The sequence below is a fragment of the Stomoxys calcitrans genome, chromosome 3, assembly GCF_963082655.1.
Source record: "Stomoxys calcitrans chromosome 3, idStoCalc2.1, whole genome shotgun sequence".
Lineage (NCBI taxonomy): Eukaryota > Metazoa > Arthropoda > Insecta > Diptera > Muscidae > Stomoxys > Stomoxys calcitrans.
Genome location: NC_081554.1, coordinates 105394953 through 105410266, shown reverse-complemented (window position 1 = coordinate 105410266; position 15314 = coordinate 105394953).

The following is a 15314-nucleotide window of genomic DNA, read 5'->3' as shown; positions in this document are numbered from 1 at the left end:
TTGAAAGCCAATAATAATATCTACAATTCCATACTGGTTTTGTCTACCTAGCACGCACAGTTTCCGAGATATAGAATAATTTTATGTTGGTTCATTCTGGAAGTGACTTGTGCGGATGGAATAGGTAATTTTCGTTTTTCTCGGAAACGACTTAAGCGATTTGCAATCGGATTGATTCATTTGAAAGCCAATAATAATATCTACAATTCCATACTGGTTTTGTCTACCTAGCACTCACAGTTTCCGAGATATAGAATAATTTTATATTGGGCCATTCTGGAACTGACTTGTGCCGATGAAATATATAATTTTCGTTTTTCTCGGAAACGGCTTAAACGATTTGCAATCGGATTGATTCATTTGAAAGCCAATAATAATATCTACAATTCCATACTGGTTTTGTCTACCTAGCACTCACAGTTTCCGAGATATAGAATAATTTTATGTTGGTTCATTCTGAAAGTGACTTGTGCGGATGGAATAGGTAATTTTCGTTTTTCTCGGAAACGAATTAAACGATTTGCAATCGGATTGATTCATTTGAAAGCCAATAATAATATCTACAATTCCATACTGGTTTTATCTACCTAGCACTTACCGTTTCCGAGATATAGATTATTTTTAGGTTGGGTAATTCTGGAAGTGACTTGTGCGGATGGAATATGTAATTTTCGTTTTTCTCGGAAACGGCTTAAGCGATTTGCAATCGTATTGATTCATTTGAAAGCCAATAATAATATCTACAATTCCATACTGGTTTTGTCTACCTAGCACTCACAGTTTCCGAGATATAGAATAATTTTATGTTGGTTCATTCTGAAAGTGACTTGTGCGGATGGAATAGGTAATTTTCGTTTTTCTCGGAAACGAATTAAACGATTTGCAATCGGATTGATTCATTTGAAGCCAATAATAATATCTACAATTCCATACTGGTTTTGTCTACCTAGCACTTACCGTTTCCGAGATATAGATTATTTTTAGGTTGGGTAATTCTGGAAGTGACTTGTGCGGATGGAATATGTAATTTTCGTTTTTCTCGGAAACGGCTTAAGCGATTTGCAATCGTATTGATTCATTTGAAAGCCAATAATAATATCTACAATTCCATACTGGTTTTGTCTACCTAGCACTCACAGTTTCCGAGATATAGAATAATTTTATGTTGGGTCATTCTGGAAGTGACTTGTGCCGATGGAATATGTAATTTTCGTTTTTCTCGAAAACGACTTAAACGATTTGCAATCGGATTGATTCATTTGAAAGCCAATAATAATATATACAATTCCATACTGGTTTTGTCTACCTAGCACTCACAGTTTCCGAGATATAGAATAATTTTATGTTGGTTCATTCTGAAAGTGACTTGTGCGGATGGAATAAGTAATTTTCGTTTTTCTCGGAAACGACTTAAGAGATTTGCAATCGGATTGATTCATTTGAAAGCCAATAATAATATCTACAATTCCATACTGGTTTTGTCTACCTAGCACTCACAGTTTCCGAGATATAGAATAATTCTATGTTGGTTCATTCTGGAAGTGACTTGTGCGGATAAAATAGATAATTTTCGTTTTTCTCGGAAACGACTTAAGCGATTTGCAATCGGATTGATTCATTTGAAAGCCAATAATATTATCTACAATTCCATACTGGTTTTGTCTACCTAGGACTCACAGTTTCCGAGATATAGAATTATGTTATGTTGGTTCATTCTGGAAGTGACTTGTGCGGATAGAATATGTAATTTTCGTTTTTCTCGGAAACGACTTAAGCGATTTGCAATCGGATTGATTCATTTGAAAGCCAATAATAATATCTACAATTCCATACTGGTTTTGTCTACCTAGCACTCACAGTTTCCGAGATATAGAATAATTTTATTCCATTCCATACTGGTTTAGTCTACCTAGCACTTACCGTTTCCGAGATATAGATTATTTTTAGGTTGGGTCATTCTGGAAGTGACTTGTGCGGATGGAATATGTAATTTTCGTTTTTCTCGGAAACGACTTAAGCGATTTGCACTCGGATTGACTCATTTGAAAGCCAATAATAATATCTACAATTCCATACTGGTTTTGTCTACCTAGCACTTACCGTTTCCGAGATATCGATTATTTTTATGTTGGGTCATTCTGGAAGTGACTTGTGCCGATGGAATATGTAATTTTCGTTTTTCTCGGAAACGACTTAAGCAATTTGCAATCGGATTGATTCATTTGAAAGCCAATAATAATATCTACAATTCCATACTGGTTTTATCTACCTAGCACTTACCGTTTCCGAGATATAGATTATTTTTAGGTTGGGTCGTTCTGGAAGTGACTTGTGCGGATGGAATATGTAATTTTCGTTTTTCTCGGAAACGACTTAAGCGGTTTGCAATCGGATTGATTTATTTGAAAGCCAATAATAATATCTACAATTCCATACTGCTTTTGTCTACCTAGCACGCACAGTTTCCGAGATTTAGAATAATTTTATGTTGGTTCATTCTGGAAGTGACTTGTGCGGATGGAATAGGTAATTTTCGTTTTTCTCGGAAACGACTTAAGCGATTTGCAATCGGATTGATTCATTTGAAAGCCAATAATAATATCTACAATTCCATACTGGTTTTGTGTACCTAGCACTCACAGTTTCCGAGATATAGAATAATTTTATGGTTGGTTGGTTGGCAATCGGATTGATTCATTTGAAAGCCAATAATAATATCTACAATTCCATACTGGTTTTGTCTACCTAGCACTTACCGTTTCCGAGATATAAATTATTTTTAGGTTGGGTCATTCTGGAAGTGACTTGTGCGGATGGAATATATAATTTTCGTTTTTCTCGGAAACGGCTTAAGCGATTTGCAATCGTATTGATTCATTTGAAAGCCAATAATAATATCTACAATTCCATACTGGTTTTGTCTACCTAGCACTCACAGTTTCCGATATATAGAATAATTTTATGTTAGGTCATTCTGGAAGTGACTTGTGCCGATGGAATATGTAATTTTCGTTTTTCTCGAAAACGACTTAAACGATTTGCAATCGGATTGATTCATTTGAAAGCCAATAATAATATCTACAATTCCATAATGGTTTTGTCTACCTAGCACTCACAGTTTCCGAGATATAGAATAATTTTATGTTGGTTCATTCTGAAAGTGACTTGTGCGGATGGAATAGGTAATTTTCGTTTTTCCCGGAAACGACTTAAGCAATTTGCAATCGGATTGATTCATTTGAAAGCCAATAATAATATCTACAATTCCATACTGGTTTTATCTACCTAGAACTTACCGTTTCCGAGATATAGATTATTTTTAGATTGGGTCATTCTGGAAGTGACTTGTGCGGATGGAATATGTAATTTTCGTTTTTCTCGGAAACGACTTAAGCGATTTGCAATCGGATTGATTCATTTGAAAGCCAATAATAATATCTACAATTCCATACTGGTTTTGTCTACCTAGCACTCACAGTTTCCGAGATATAGAATAATTTAATGTTGGGTCATTCTGGAAGTGATTGTGCGGATGGAATATGTAATTTTCGTTTTTCTCGGAAACGACTTAAGCGATTTGCAATCGGATTGATTCATTTGAAAGCCAATAATAATATCTACAATTCCATACTGGTTTTGTCTACCTAGCACTCACAGTTTCCGAGATATGGAATAATTTTATGTTGTGTCATTCTGGAAGTGACTTGCGCGGATGGAATATGTAATTTTCGTTTTTCTCGGAAACGACTTAAGCGATTTGCAATCGGATTGATTCATTTGAAAGCCAATAATAATATCTACAATTCCATACTGGTTTAGTCTGCCTAGCACTCACAGTTTCCGAGATATAGAATAATTTTTTGGGTTCATTCTGGAAGTGACTTGCGCGGATGGAATATGTAATTTTCGTTTTTCTCGCAAACGACTTAAGCGATTTGCAATTGGATTGATTCATTTGAAAGCCAAAAATAATATCTGCAATTCCATACTGGTTAGTCTACCTAGCACTTACCGTTTCCGAGATATGGATTATTTTTAGGTTGGGTCATTCTGGAAGTGACTTGTGCGGATGGAATATGTAATTTTCGTTTTTCTCGGAAACGACTTAAGCGATTTGCAATCGGATTGTTCATTTGAAAGCCAATAGTAATATCTACAATTCCATACTGGTTTTGTCTACCTAGCACTCACAGTTTCCGAGATATAGAATAATTTTATGTTGGGTCATTCTGGAAGTGGTTTGTGCGGATGGAATATGTAATTTTCGTTTTTCTCGGAAACGACTTAAGCGGTTTGCAATCGGATTGATTTATTTGAAAGCCAATAATAATATCTACAATTCCATACTGGTTTTGTCTACCTAGCACGCACAGTTTCCGAGATATAGAATAATTTTATGTTGGTTCATTCTGGAAGTGACTTGTGCGGATGGAATAGGTAATTTTCGTTTTTCTCGGAAACGACTTAAGCGATTTGCAATCGGATTGATTCATTTGAAAGCCAATAATAATATCTACAACTCCATACTGGTTTTGTCTACCTAGCACTCACAGTTTCCGAGATATAGAATAATTTTATATTGGGCCATTCTGGAACTGACTTGTGCCGATGAAATATATAATTTTCGTTTTTCTCGGAAACGGCTTAAACGATTTGCAATCGGATTGATTCATTTGAAAGCCAATAATAATATCTACAATTCCATACTGGTTTTGTCTACCTAGCACTCACAGTTTCCGAGATATAGAATAATTTTATGTTGGTTCATTCTGAAAGTGACTTGTGCGGATGGAATAGGTAATTTTCGTTTTTCTCGGAAACGACTTAAACGATTTGCAATCGGATTGATTCATTTGAAAGCCAATAATAATATCTACAATTCCATACTGGTTTTATCTACCTAGCACTTACCGTTTCCGAGATATAGATTATTTTTAGGTTGGGTAATTCTGGAAGTGACTTGTGCGGATGGAATATGTAATTTTCGTTTTTCTCGGAAACGGCTTAAGCGATTTGCAATCGTATTGATTCATTTGAAAGCCAATAATAATATCTACAATTCCATACTGGTTTTGTCTACCTAGCACTCACAGTTTCCGAGATATAGAATAATTTTATGTTGGTTCATTCTGAAAGTGACTTGTGCGGATGGAATAGGTAATTTTCGTTTTTCTCGGAAACGAATTAAACGATTTGCAATCGGATTGATTCATTTGAAGCCAATAATAATATCTACAATTCCATACTGGTTTTGTCTACCTAGCACTTACCGTTTCCGAGATATAGATTATTTTTAGGTTGGGTAATTCTGGAAGTGACTTGTGCGGATGGAATATGTAATTTTCGTTTTTCTCGGAAACGGCTTAAGCGATTTGCAATCGTATTGATTCATTTGAAAGCCAATAATAATATCTACAATTCCATACTGGTTTTGTCTACCTAGCACTCACAGTTTCCGAGATATAGAATAATTTTATGTTGGGTCATTCTGGAAGTGACTTGTGCCGATGGAATATGTAATTTTCGTTTTTCTCGAAAACGACTTAAACGATTTGCAATCGGATTGATTCATTTGAAAGCCAATAATAATATATACAATTCCATACTGGTTTTGTCTACCTAGCACTCACAGTTTCCGAGATATAGAATAATTTTATGTTGGTTCATTCTGAAAGTGACTTGTGCGGATGGAATAAGTAATTTTCGTTTTTCTCGGAAACGACTTAAGAGATTTGCAATCGGATTGATTCATTTGAAAGCCAATAATAATATCTACAATTCCATACTGGTTTTGTCTACCTAGCACTCACAGTTTCCGAGATATAGAATAATTCTATGTTGGTTCATTCTGGAAGTGACTTGTGCGGATAAAATAGATAATTTTCGTTTTTCTCGGAAACGACTTAAGCGATTTGCAATCGGATTGATTCATTTGAAAGCCAATAATATTATCTACAATTCCATACTGGTTTTGTCTACCTAGGACTCACAGTTTCCGAGATATAGAATTATGTTATGTTGGTTCATTCTGGAAGTGACTTGTGCGGATAGAATATGTAATTTTCGTTTTTCTCGGAAACGACTTAAGCGATTTGCAATCGGATTGATTCATTTGAAAGCCAATAATAATATCTACAATTCCATACTGGTTTTGTCTACCTAGCACTCACAGTTTCCGAGATATAGAATAATTTTATTCCATTCCATACTGGTTTAGTCTACCTAGCACTTACCGTTTCCGAGATATAGATTATTTTTAGGTTGGGTCATTCTGGAAGTGACTTGTGCGGATGGAATATGTAATTTTCGTTTTTCTCGGAAACGACTTAAGCGATTTGCAATCGGATTGATTCATTTGAAAGCCAATAATAATATCTACAATTCCATACTGGTTTTGTCTACCTAGCACTCACAGTTTCCAAAATATAGAATAATTTTATGTTGGGTCATTCTGGAAGTGATTTGTGCGGATGGAATATGTAATTTTTCGTTTTTCTCGGAAACGACTTAAGCGGTTTGCAATCGGATTGATTTATTTGAAAGCCAATAATAATATCTACAATTCCATACTGGGTTTGTCTACCTAGCACTCACAGTTTCCGAGATATAGAATAATTTTATGTTGGTTCATTCTGGAAGTGACTTGTGCGGATGGAATAGGTAAATTTCGTTTTTCTCGGAAACGACTTAAGCGATTTGCAATCGGATTGATTCATTTGAAAGCCAATAATAATATCTACAATTCCATACTGGTTTTGTCTACCTAGCACTCACAGTTTCCGAGATATAGAATAATTTTATGTTGGTTCATTCTGGAAGTGACTTGTGCGGATGGAATATGTAATTTTGGTTTTTCTCGGAAACGACTTAAGCGATGTGCAATCGAAATGATTCGTTTGAAAGCCAAAAATAATGTCTACAATTCCATACTAGTTATGTCTACCTAGCACTTACCGTTTCCGAGATATAGAATATTTTTATGTTGGGTCATTCTGGAAGTGAATTGTGCCGATGGAATATGTAATTTTCGTTTTTCTCGGAAACGACTTAAGCTATTTGCAATCGGATTGATTCATTTGAAAGCCAATAATAATATCTACAATTCCATACTGGTTTTATCTACCTAGCACTTACCGTTTCCGAGATATAGATTATTTTTAGGTTGGGTCATTCTGGAAGTGACTTGTGCGGATGGAATATGAATTTTCGTTTTTCTCGGAAACGACTTAAGTGATTTGCAATCGGATTGATTCATTTGAAAGCCAATAATAATATCTACAATTCCATACTGGTTTTGTCTACCTAGCACTCACAGTTTCCGAGATATAGAATCGCTTAAGTCGTTTCCGAGAAAAACGAAAATCATATATTCCATCCACACAAGTCACTTCCAGAATGAACCAACATAAAATTATTCTATATCTCGGAAACTGTGAGTCCTAGGTAGACAAAACCAGTATGGAATTGTAGATATTGTTATTGGCTTTCAAATGAATCAATCCGATTGCAAATCGCTTAAGTCGTTTCCGAGAAAAACGAAAATTACATATTCCATCCGCAAGTCACCTTCAGAATGAACCAACATAAAATTATTCTGTATCTCGGAAACTGTGAGTGCTATGTAGAAAACCAGTATGGAATTGTAGATATTTCTATTGGCTTTCAAATGATTCAAACCAATTGCAAATCGGTTAAGTCGTTTCCGACAAAAACGAAAATCACATATTCCATCCGCACAAGTCACTTCCAGAATGAACCAACATAAAATTATTCTATATCTCGGAAGCTGTGAGTGCTAGGTAGACAAAACCAGTATGGAATTGTAGATATTATTATTGGCTTTCAAATGATTGCCAATCGCTTAAGTCGTTTCCGAGAAGATCGAAAATTACATATACCATCCGCACAAGTCACTGCCAGAATGAACCAACATAAAATTATTCTATATCTCGGAAACTGTGAGTGCTAGGTAGACAAAACCAGTATGGAATTGTAGATATTATTATTGGCTTTCAAACGAATCAATCCGATTGCAAATCGGTCAAGTCGTTTTCAAGAAAAACGAAAATTACATTTCCATCCCCACAAGTCACTTCCAGAATGACCCAACCTAAAAATATTCTATATCTCGGAAACGGTAAATGCTAGGTGGACAAAACTAGTATGGAATTGTAGATATTATTATTGGCTTTCAAATGTAGATATTGGCTTTCATGTAGATATTGTTATTGGCTTTCAAATGAATCAATCCGATTGCAAATCGCTTAAGTCGTTTCCGAGAAAAACGAAAATTACATATTCCATCCGCAAGTCACCTTCAGAATGAACCAACATAAAATTATTCTATATCTCGGAAACTGTGAGTGCTAGGTAGACAAAACCAGTATGGAATTGTAGATATTTTTATTGGCTTTCAAATGATTCAATCCAATTGCAAATCGGTTAAGTCGTTTCCGACAAAAACGAAAATCACATATTCCATCCGCACAAGTCACTTCCAGAATGAACCAACATAAAATTATTCTATATCTCGGAAGCTGTGAGTGCTAGGTAGACAAAACCAGTATGGAATTGTAGATATTATTATTGGCTTTCAAATGATTGCAAATCGCTTAAGTCGTTCCCGAGAAGATCGAAAATTACATATTCCATCCGCACAAGTCACTGCCAGAATGAACCAACATAAAATTATTCTATATCTCGGAAACTGTTAGTGCTAGGTAGACAAAACCAGTATGGAATTGTAGATATTATTATTGGCTTTCAAACGAATCAATCCGATTGCAAATCGGTCAAGTCGTTTTCAAGAAAAACGAAAATTACATATTCCATCCGCACAAGTCACTTCCAGAATGACCCAACCTAAAAATATTCTATATCTCGGAAACGGTAAAAGCTAGGTAGACAAAACCAGCATGGAATTGTAGATATTATTATTGACTTTCAAATGAATCAAACCGATTGCAAATCGCTTAAGTCGTTTCCGAGAAAAACGAAAATTACATATTCCATCCGCACAAGTCACTTCCAGAATGAACCAACATAAAATTATTCTATATCTCGGAAACTGTGAGTGCTAGGTAGACAAAACCAGCATGGAATTGTAGATATTATTATTGGCTTTCAAACGAATCAATCCGATTGCAAATCGGTCATGTCGTTTTCAAGAAAAACGAAAACTACATATTCCATCCGCACAAGTCACTTCCAGAATGACCCAACCTAAAAGTATTCTATATCTCGGAAACGGTAAATGCTAGGTAGACAAAACCAGTATGGAATTGTAGATATTATTATTAGCTTTCAAATGAATCAATCCGATTGCAAATCGCTTAAGTCGTTTTCAAGAAAAACGAAAATTACATATTCCATCCGCACAAGTTACTTCCAGAATGAACCAACATAAAATTATTCTATATCTCGGAAACGGTAAATGCTAGGTAGACAAAACCAGCATGGAATTGTAGATATTATTATTGGCTATCAAACGAATCAATCCGATTGCAAATCGGTCAAGTCGTTTTCAAGAAAAACGAAAATTACATATTGCATCCGCACACGTCACTTCCAGAATGAACCAACATAAAATTATTCTATATCTCGGAAACGGTAAATTCTAGGTAGACAAAACCAGTATGGAATTGTAGATATTATTATCGGCTTTCAAACGAATCAATCCGATTGCAAATCGGTCAAGTCGTTTTCAAGAAAAACGGAAATTACATATTGCATCCGCACAAGTCACTTCCAAAATTATTCTATATCTCGGAAACTGTGAGTGCTAGGTAGACATAACCAGTATGGAATTGTAGATATCATTATTGGCTTTCAAATGAATCAATCCAATTGCAAATCGGTTAAGTCGTTTCCGACAAAAACGAAAATCACATATTCCATCCGCACAAGTTACTTCCAGAATGAACCAACATAGAATTATTCTATATCTCGGAAACGGTAAATGCTAGGTAGACAAAACCAGCATGGAATTATGCAAATCGGTCAAGTCGTTTTCAAGAAAAACGAAAACTACATATTCCATCCGCACAAGTCACTTCCAGAATGACCCAACCTAAAAATATTCTATATCTCGGAAACGGTAAATGCTAGGTAGACAAAACCAGTATGGAATTGTAGATATTATTATTAGCTTTCAAATGAATCAATCCGATTGCAAATCGCTTAAGTCGTTTTCAAGAAAAACGAAAATTACATATTCCATCCGCACAAGTTACTTCCAGAATGAACCAACATAAAATTATTCTATATCTCGGAAACGGTAAATGCTAGGTAGACAAAACCAGCATGGAATTGTAGATATTATTAGTGGCTATCAAACGAATCAATCCGATTGCAAATCGGTCAAGTCGTTTTCAAGAAAAACGAAAATTACATATTGCATCCGCACACGTCACTTCCAGAATGAACCAACATAAAATTATTCTATATCTCGGAAACGGTAAATTCTAGGTAGACAAAACCAGTATGGAATTGTAGATATTATTATTGGCTTTCAAACGAATCAATCCGATTGCAAATCGGTCAAGTTGTTTTCAAGAAAAACGAAAATTACATATTGCATCCGCACAAGTCACTTCTAAAAAGGCCCAACATAAAATTATTCTATACCTCGGAAACTGTGAGTGCTAAGTAGACAAACCAGTATGGAAATGTAGATATTATTATTGGGTTTCAAACGAATCAATCCGATTGCAAATCGGTCAAGTCGTTTTCAAGAAAAACGAAAATTACATATTCCATCCACACAAGTCACTTCCAGAATGAACCAACATAAAATTATTCTATATCTCGGAAACTGTGTGAATGACCCATCATAAAATTATTCTATTAAAATTATTCTGTGAGAATGACCCATCATAAACTTATTCTATATCTCGGAAACGGTAAATACTAGGTAGACAAAACCAGTATGGATTTGTAGATATTATTATTGGCTTTCAAACGAATCAATCCGATTGCAAATCGGTCAAGTCGTTTTCAAGAAAAACGAAAATTACATATTCCATCCGCACAAGTCACTTCCAGAATGAACCAACATAAAATTATTCTATACCTCGGAAACTGTGAGTGCTAACTAGACAAAGCCAGTATGGAAATGTAGATATTATTATTGGCTTTCAAATGAATAAATCCGATTGCAAATCGCTTAAGTCGTTTTCGAGAAAAACGAAAATTACATATTCCATCCGCACAAGTCACTTCCAGAGTGGCCCAACATAAAATTATTCTATACCTCGGAAACTGTGAGTGCTAAGTAGACAAAACCAGTATGGATTTGTAGATATTATTATTGGCTTTCAAACGAATCAATCCGATTGCAAATCGGTCAAGTCGTTTTCAAGAAAAACGAAAATTACATATTCCATCCGCACAAGTCACTTCCAGAGTGGCCCAACATAAAATTATTCTATACCTCGGAAACTGTGAGTGCTAAGTAGACAAAACCAGTATGGAAATGTAGATATTATTATTGGCTTTCAAATGAATCAATCCGATTGCAAATCGCTTAAGTCGTTTCCGAGAAAAACGAAAATTACATATTCCATCCGCACAAGTCACCATCAGAATGAACCAACATAAAATTATTCTATATCTCGGAAACTGTGAGTGCTAGGTAGACATAACCAGTATGGAATTGTAGATATTAATATTGGCTATCAAACGAATCAATCCGATTTCAAATCGGTCAAGTCGTTTTCAAGAAAACCGAAAATTACATATTCCATCCACACAAGTCACTTCCAGAGTGGCCCAACATAAAATTATTCTATACCTCGGAAACTGTGAGTGCTAAGTAGACAAAACCAGTATGGAAATGTAGATATTATTATTGGCTTTCAAATGAATCAATCCGATTGCAAATCGCTTAAGTCGTTTTCGAGAAAAACGAAAATTACATATTCCATCCGCACAAGTCACTTCCAGAATGAACCAACATAATATTATTCTATATCTCGGAAACGGTAAATGCTAAGTAGACAAAACCAGTATGGAATTGTAAATATTATTATTGGCTTTCAAATAAATCAATGCGATTGCAAATCGCTTAAGTCGTTTTCAAGAAAAACGAAAATTACATATTCCATCCGCACAAGTCACTTCCAGAGTGGCCCAACATAAAATTATTCTATACCTCGGAAACTGTGAGTGCTAAGTAGACAAAACCAGTATGGAAATGTAGATATTATTATTGGCTTTCAAATGAATCAATCCGATTGCAAATCGCTTAAGTCGTTTCCGAAAAAAACGAAAATTACATATTCCATCCGCACAAGTCACTTCCAGAATGAATCAACATAAAATTATTCTATATCGCGGAAACTGTGAGTGCTAGGTAGACAAAACCAGTATGGAATTGTAGATATTATTATTGGCTTTCAAACGAATCAATCCGATTGCAAATCGGTCAAGTCGTTTTCAAGAAAAACGAAAATTACATATTCCATCCGCACAAGTCACTGCCAGAATGAACCAACATAAAATTATTCTATATCTCGGAAACTGTGAGTGCTAGGTAGACAAAACCAGTATGGAATTGTAGATATTATTATTGGCTTTCAAACGAATCAATCCGATTGCAAATCGGTCAAGTCGTTTTCAAGAAAAACGAAAATTACATATTCCATCCGCACAAGTCACTTCCAGAATGACCCAACCTAAAAATATTCTATATCTCGGAAACGGTAAATGCTAGGTAGACAAAACCAGTATGGAATTGTAGATATTATTATTGGCTTTCAAATGTAGATATTGGCTTTCATGTAGATGTAGATATTGTTATTGGCTTTCAAATGAATCAATCCGATTGCAAATCGCTTAAGTCGTTTCCGAGAAAAACGAAAATTACATATTCCATCCGCACAAGTTACTTCCAGAATGAACCAACATAAAATTATTCTATATCTCGGAAACGGTAAATGCTAGGTAGACAAAACCAGCATGGAATTATAGATATTATTATTGCCTTTCAAACCTATCAATCCGATTGCAAATCGTTCAAGTCGTTTTTAAGAAAAACGAAAATTACATATTCCATCCGCACAAGTCACTTCCAGAATGAACCAACATAAAATTATTCTATATCTCGGAAACGGTAAATGCTAGGTAGACAAAACCAATATGGAATTGTATATATTATTATTGACTTTCAAACGAATCAATCCGATTGCAAATCGCTTAAGTCGTTTTCAAGAAAAACGAAAATTACATATTCCATCCACACAAGTCACTTCCAGAAAGGCCCAACATAAAATTATTCTATATCTCGGAAACTGTGAGAATGACCCATCATAATTATTCTATATCTCGGAAACTGTGAGTGCTAGGTAGACAAAAACAGTATGGAATTTTAGATATTATTATTGACTTTCAAATGAATCAATCCGATTGCAAATCGCTTAAGTCGTTTCCGAGAAAAATGAAAAGTACATATTCCATCCGCACAAGTCACCTTCAGAATGAACCAACATAAAATTATTCTATACCTCGGAAACTGTGAGTGCTAGGTAGACATAACCAGTATGTAATTGTAGATATTATTATTGGCTATCAAACGAATCAATCCGATTGCAAATCGCTTAAGTCGTTTTCAAGAAAAACGAAAATTACATATTCCATCCACACAAGTCACTTCCAGAAAGGCCCAACATAAAATTATTCTATATCTCGGAAACTGTGAGAATGACCCATCATAATTATTCTATATCTCGGAAACTGTGAGTGCTAGGTAGACAAAACCAGTATGGAATTGTAGATATTATTATTGACTTTCAAATGAATCAATCCGATTGCAAATCGCTTAAGTCGTTTCCGAGAAAGACGAAAATTACATATTCCATCCGCACAAGTAACTTCCAGAATGAACCAACATAAAATTATTCTATATCTCGGAAGCTGTGAGTGCTAGGTAGACAAAACCAGTATGGTATTGTAGATATTATTATTGGCTTTCAAATTGCAAATCGCTTAAGTCGTTCCCGAGAAGATTGAAAATTACATAAATACTAGGTAGACAAAACCAGTATGGATTTGTAGATATTATTATTGGCTTTCAAACGAATCAATCCGATTGCAAATCGGTCAAGTCCGATTGCAAATCGCTTAAGTCGTTTCCGAGAAAAACGAAAATACATATTCCATCCGCACAAGTCACCATCAGAATGAACCAACATAAAATTATTCTATATCTCGGAAACTGTGAGTGCTAGGTAGACATAACCAGTATGGAATTGTAGATATTAATATTGGCTATCAAACGAATCAATCCGATTGCAAATCGGTCAAGTCGTTTTCAAGAAAACCGAAAATTACATATTCCATCCACACAAGTCACTTCCAGAGTGGCCCAACATAAAATTATTCTATACCTCGGAAACTGTGAGTGCTAAGTAGACAAAACAGTATGGAAATGTAGATATTATTATTGGCTTTCAAATGAATCAATCCGATTGCAAATCGCTTAAGTCGTTTTCGAGAAAAACGAAAATTACATATTCCATCCGCACAAGTCACTTCCAGAATGAACCAACATAATATTATTCTATATCTCGGAAACGGTAAATGCTATGTAGACAAAACCAGTATGGAATTGTAAATATTATTATTGGCTTTCAAATAAATCAATGCGATTGCAAATCGCTTAAGTCGTTTTCAAGAAAAACGAAAATTACATATTCCATCCGCACAAGTCACTTCCAGAGTGGCCCAACATAAAATTATTCTATACGTCGGAAACTGTGAGTGCTAAATAGAAAAAACCAGTATGGAAATGTTGATATTATTATTGGCTTTCAAATGAATCAATCCGATTGCAAATCGCTTAAGTCGTTTCCGAAAAAAACGAAAATTACATATTCCATCCGCACAAGTCACTTCCAGAATGAACCAACATAAAATTATTCTATATCGCGGAAACGGTAAATGCTATGTAGACAAAACCAGTATGGAATTGTAAATATTATTATTGGCTTTCAAATAAATCAATGCGATGCGCACAAGTCACTTCCAGAATGAATCAACATAAAATTATTCTATATCGCGGAAACTGTGAGTGCTAGGTAGACAAAACCAGTATGGAATTGTAGATATTATTATTGGCTTTCAAACGAATCAATCCGATTGCAAATCGGTCAAGTCGTTTTCAAGAAAAACGAAAATTACATATTCCATCCGCACAAGTCACTTCCAGAATGACCCAACCTAAAAATATTCTATATCTCGGAAACGGTAAATGCTAGGTAGACAAAACCAGTATGGAATTGTAGATATTATTATTGGCTTTCAAATGATTGCAAATC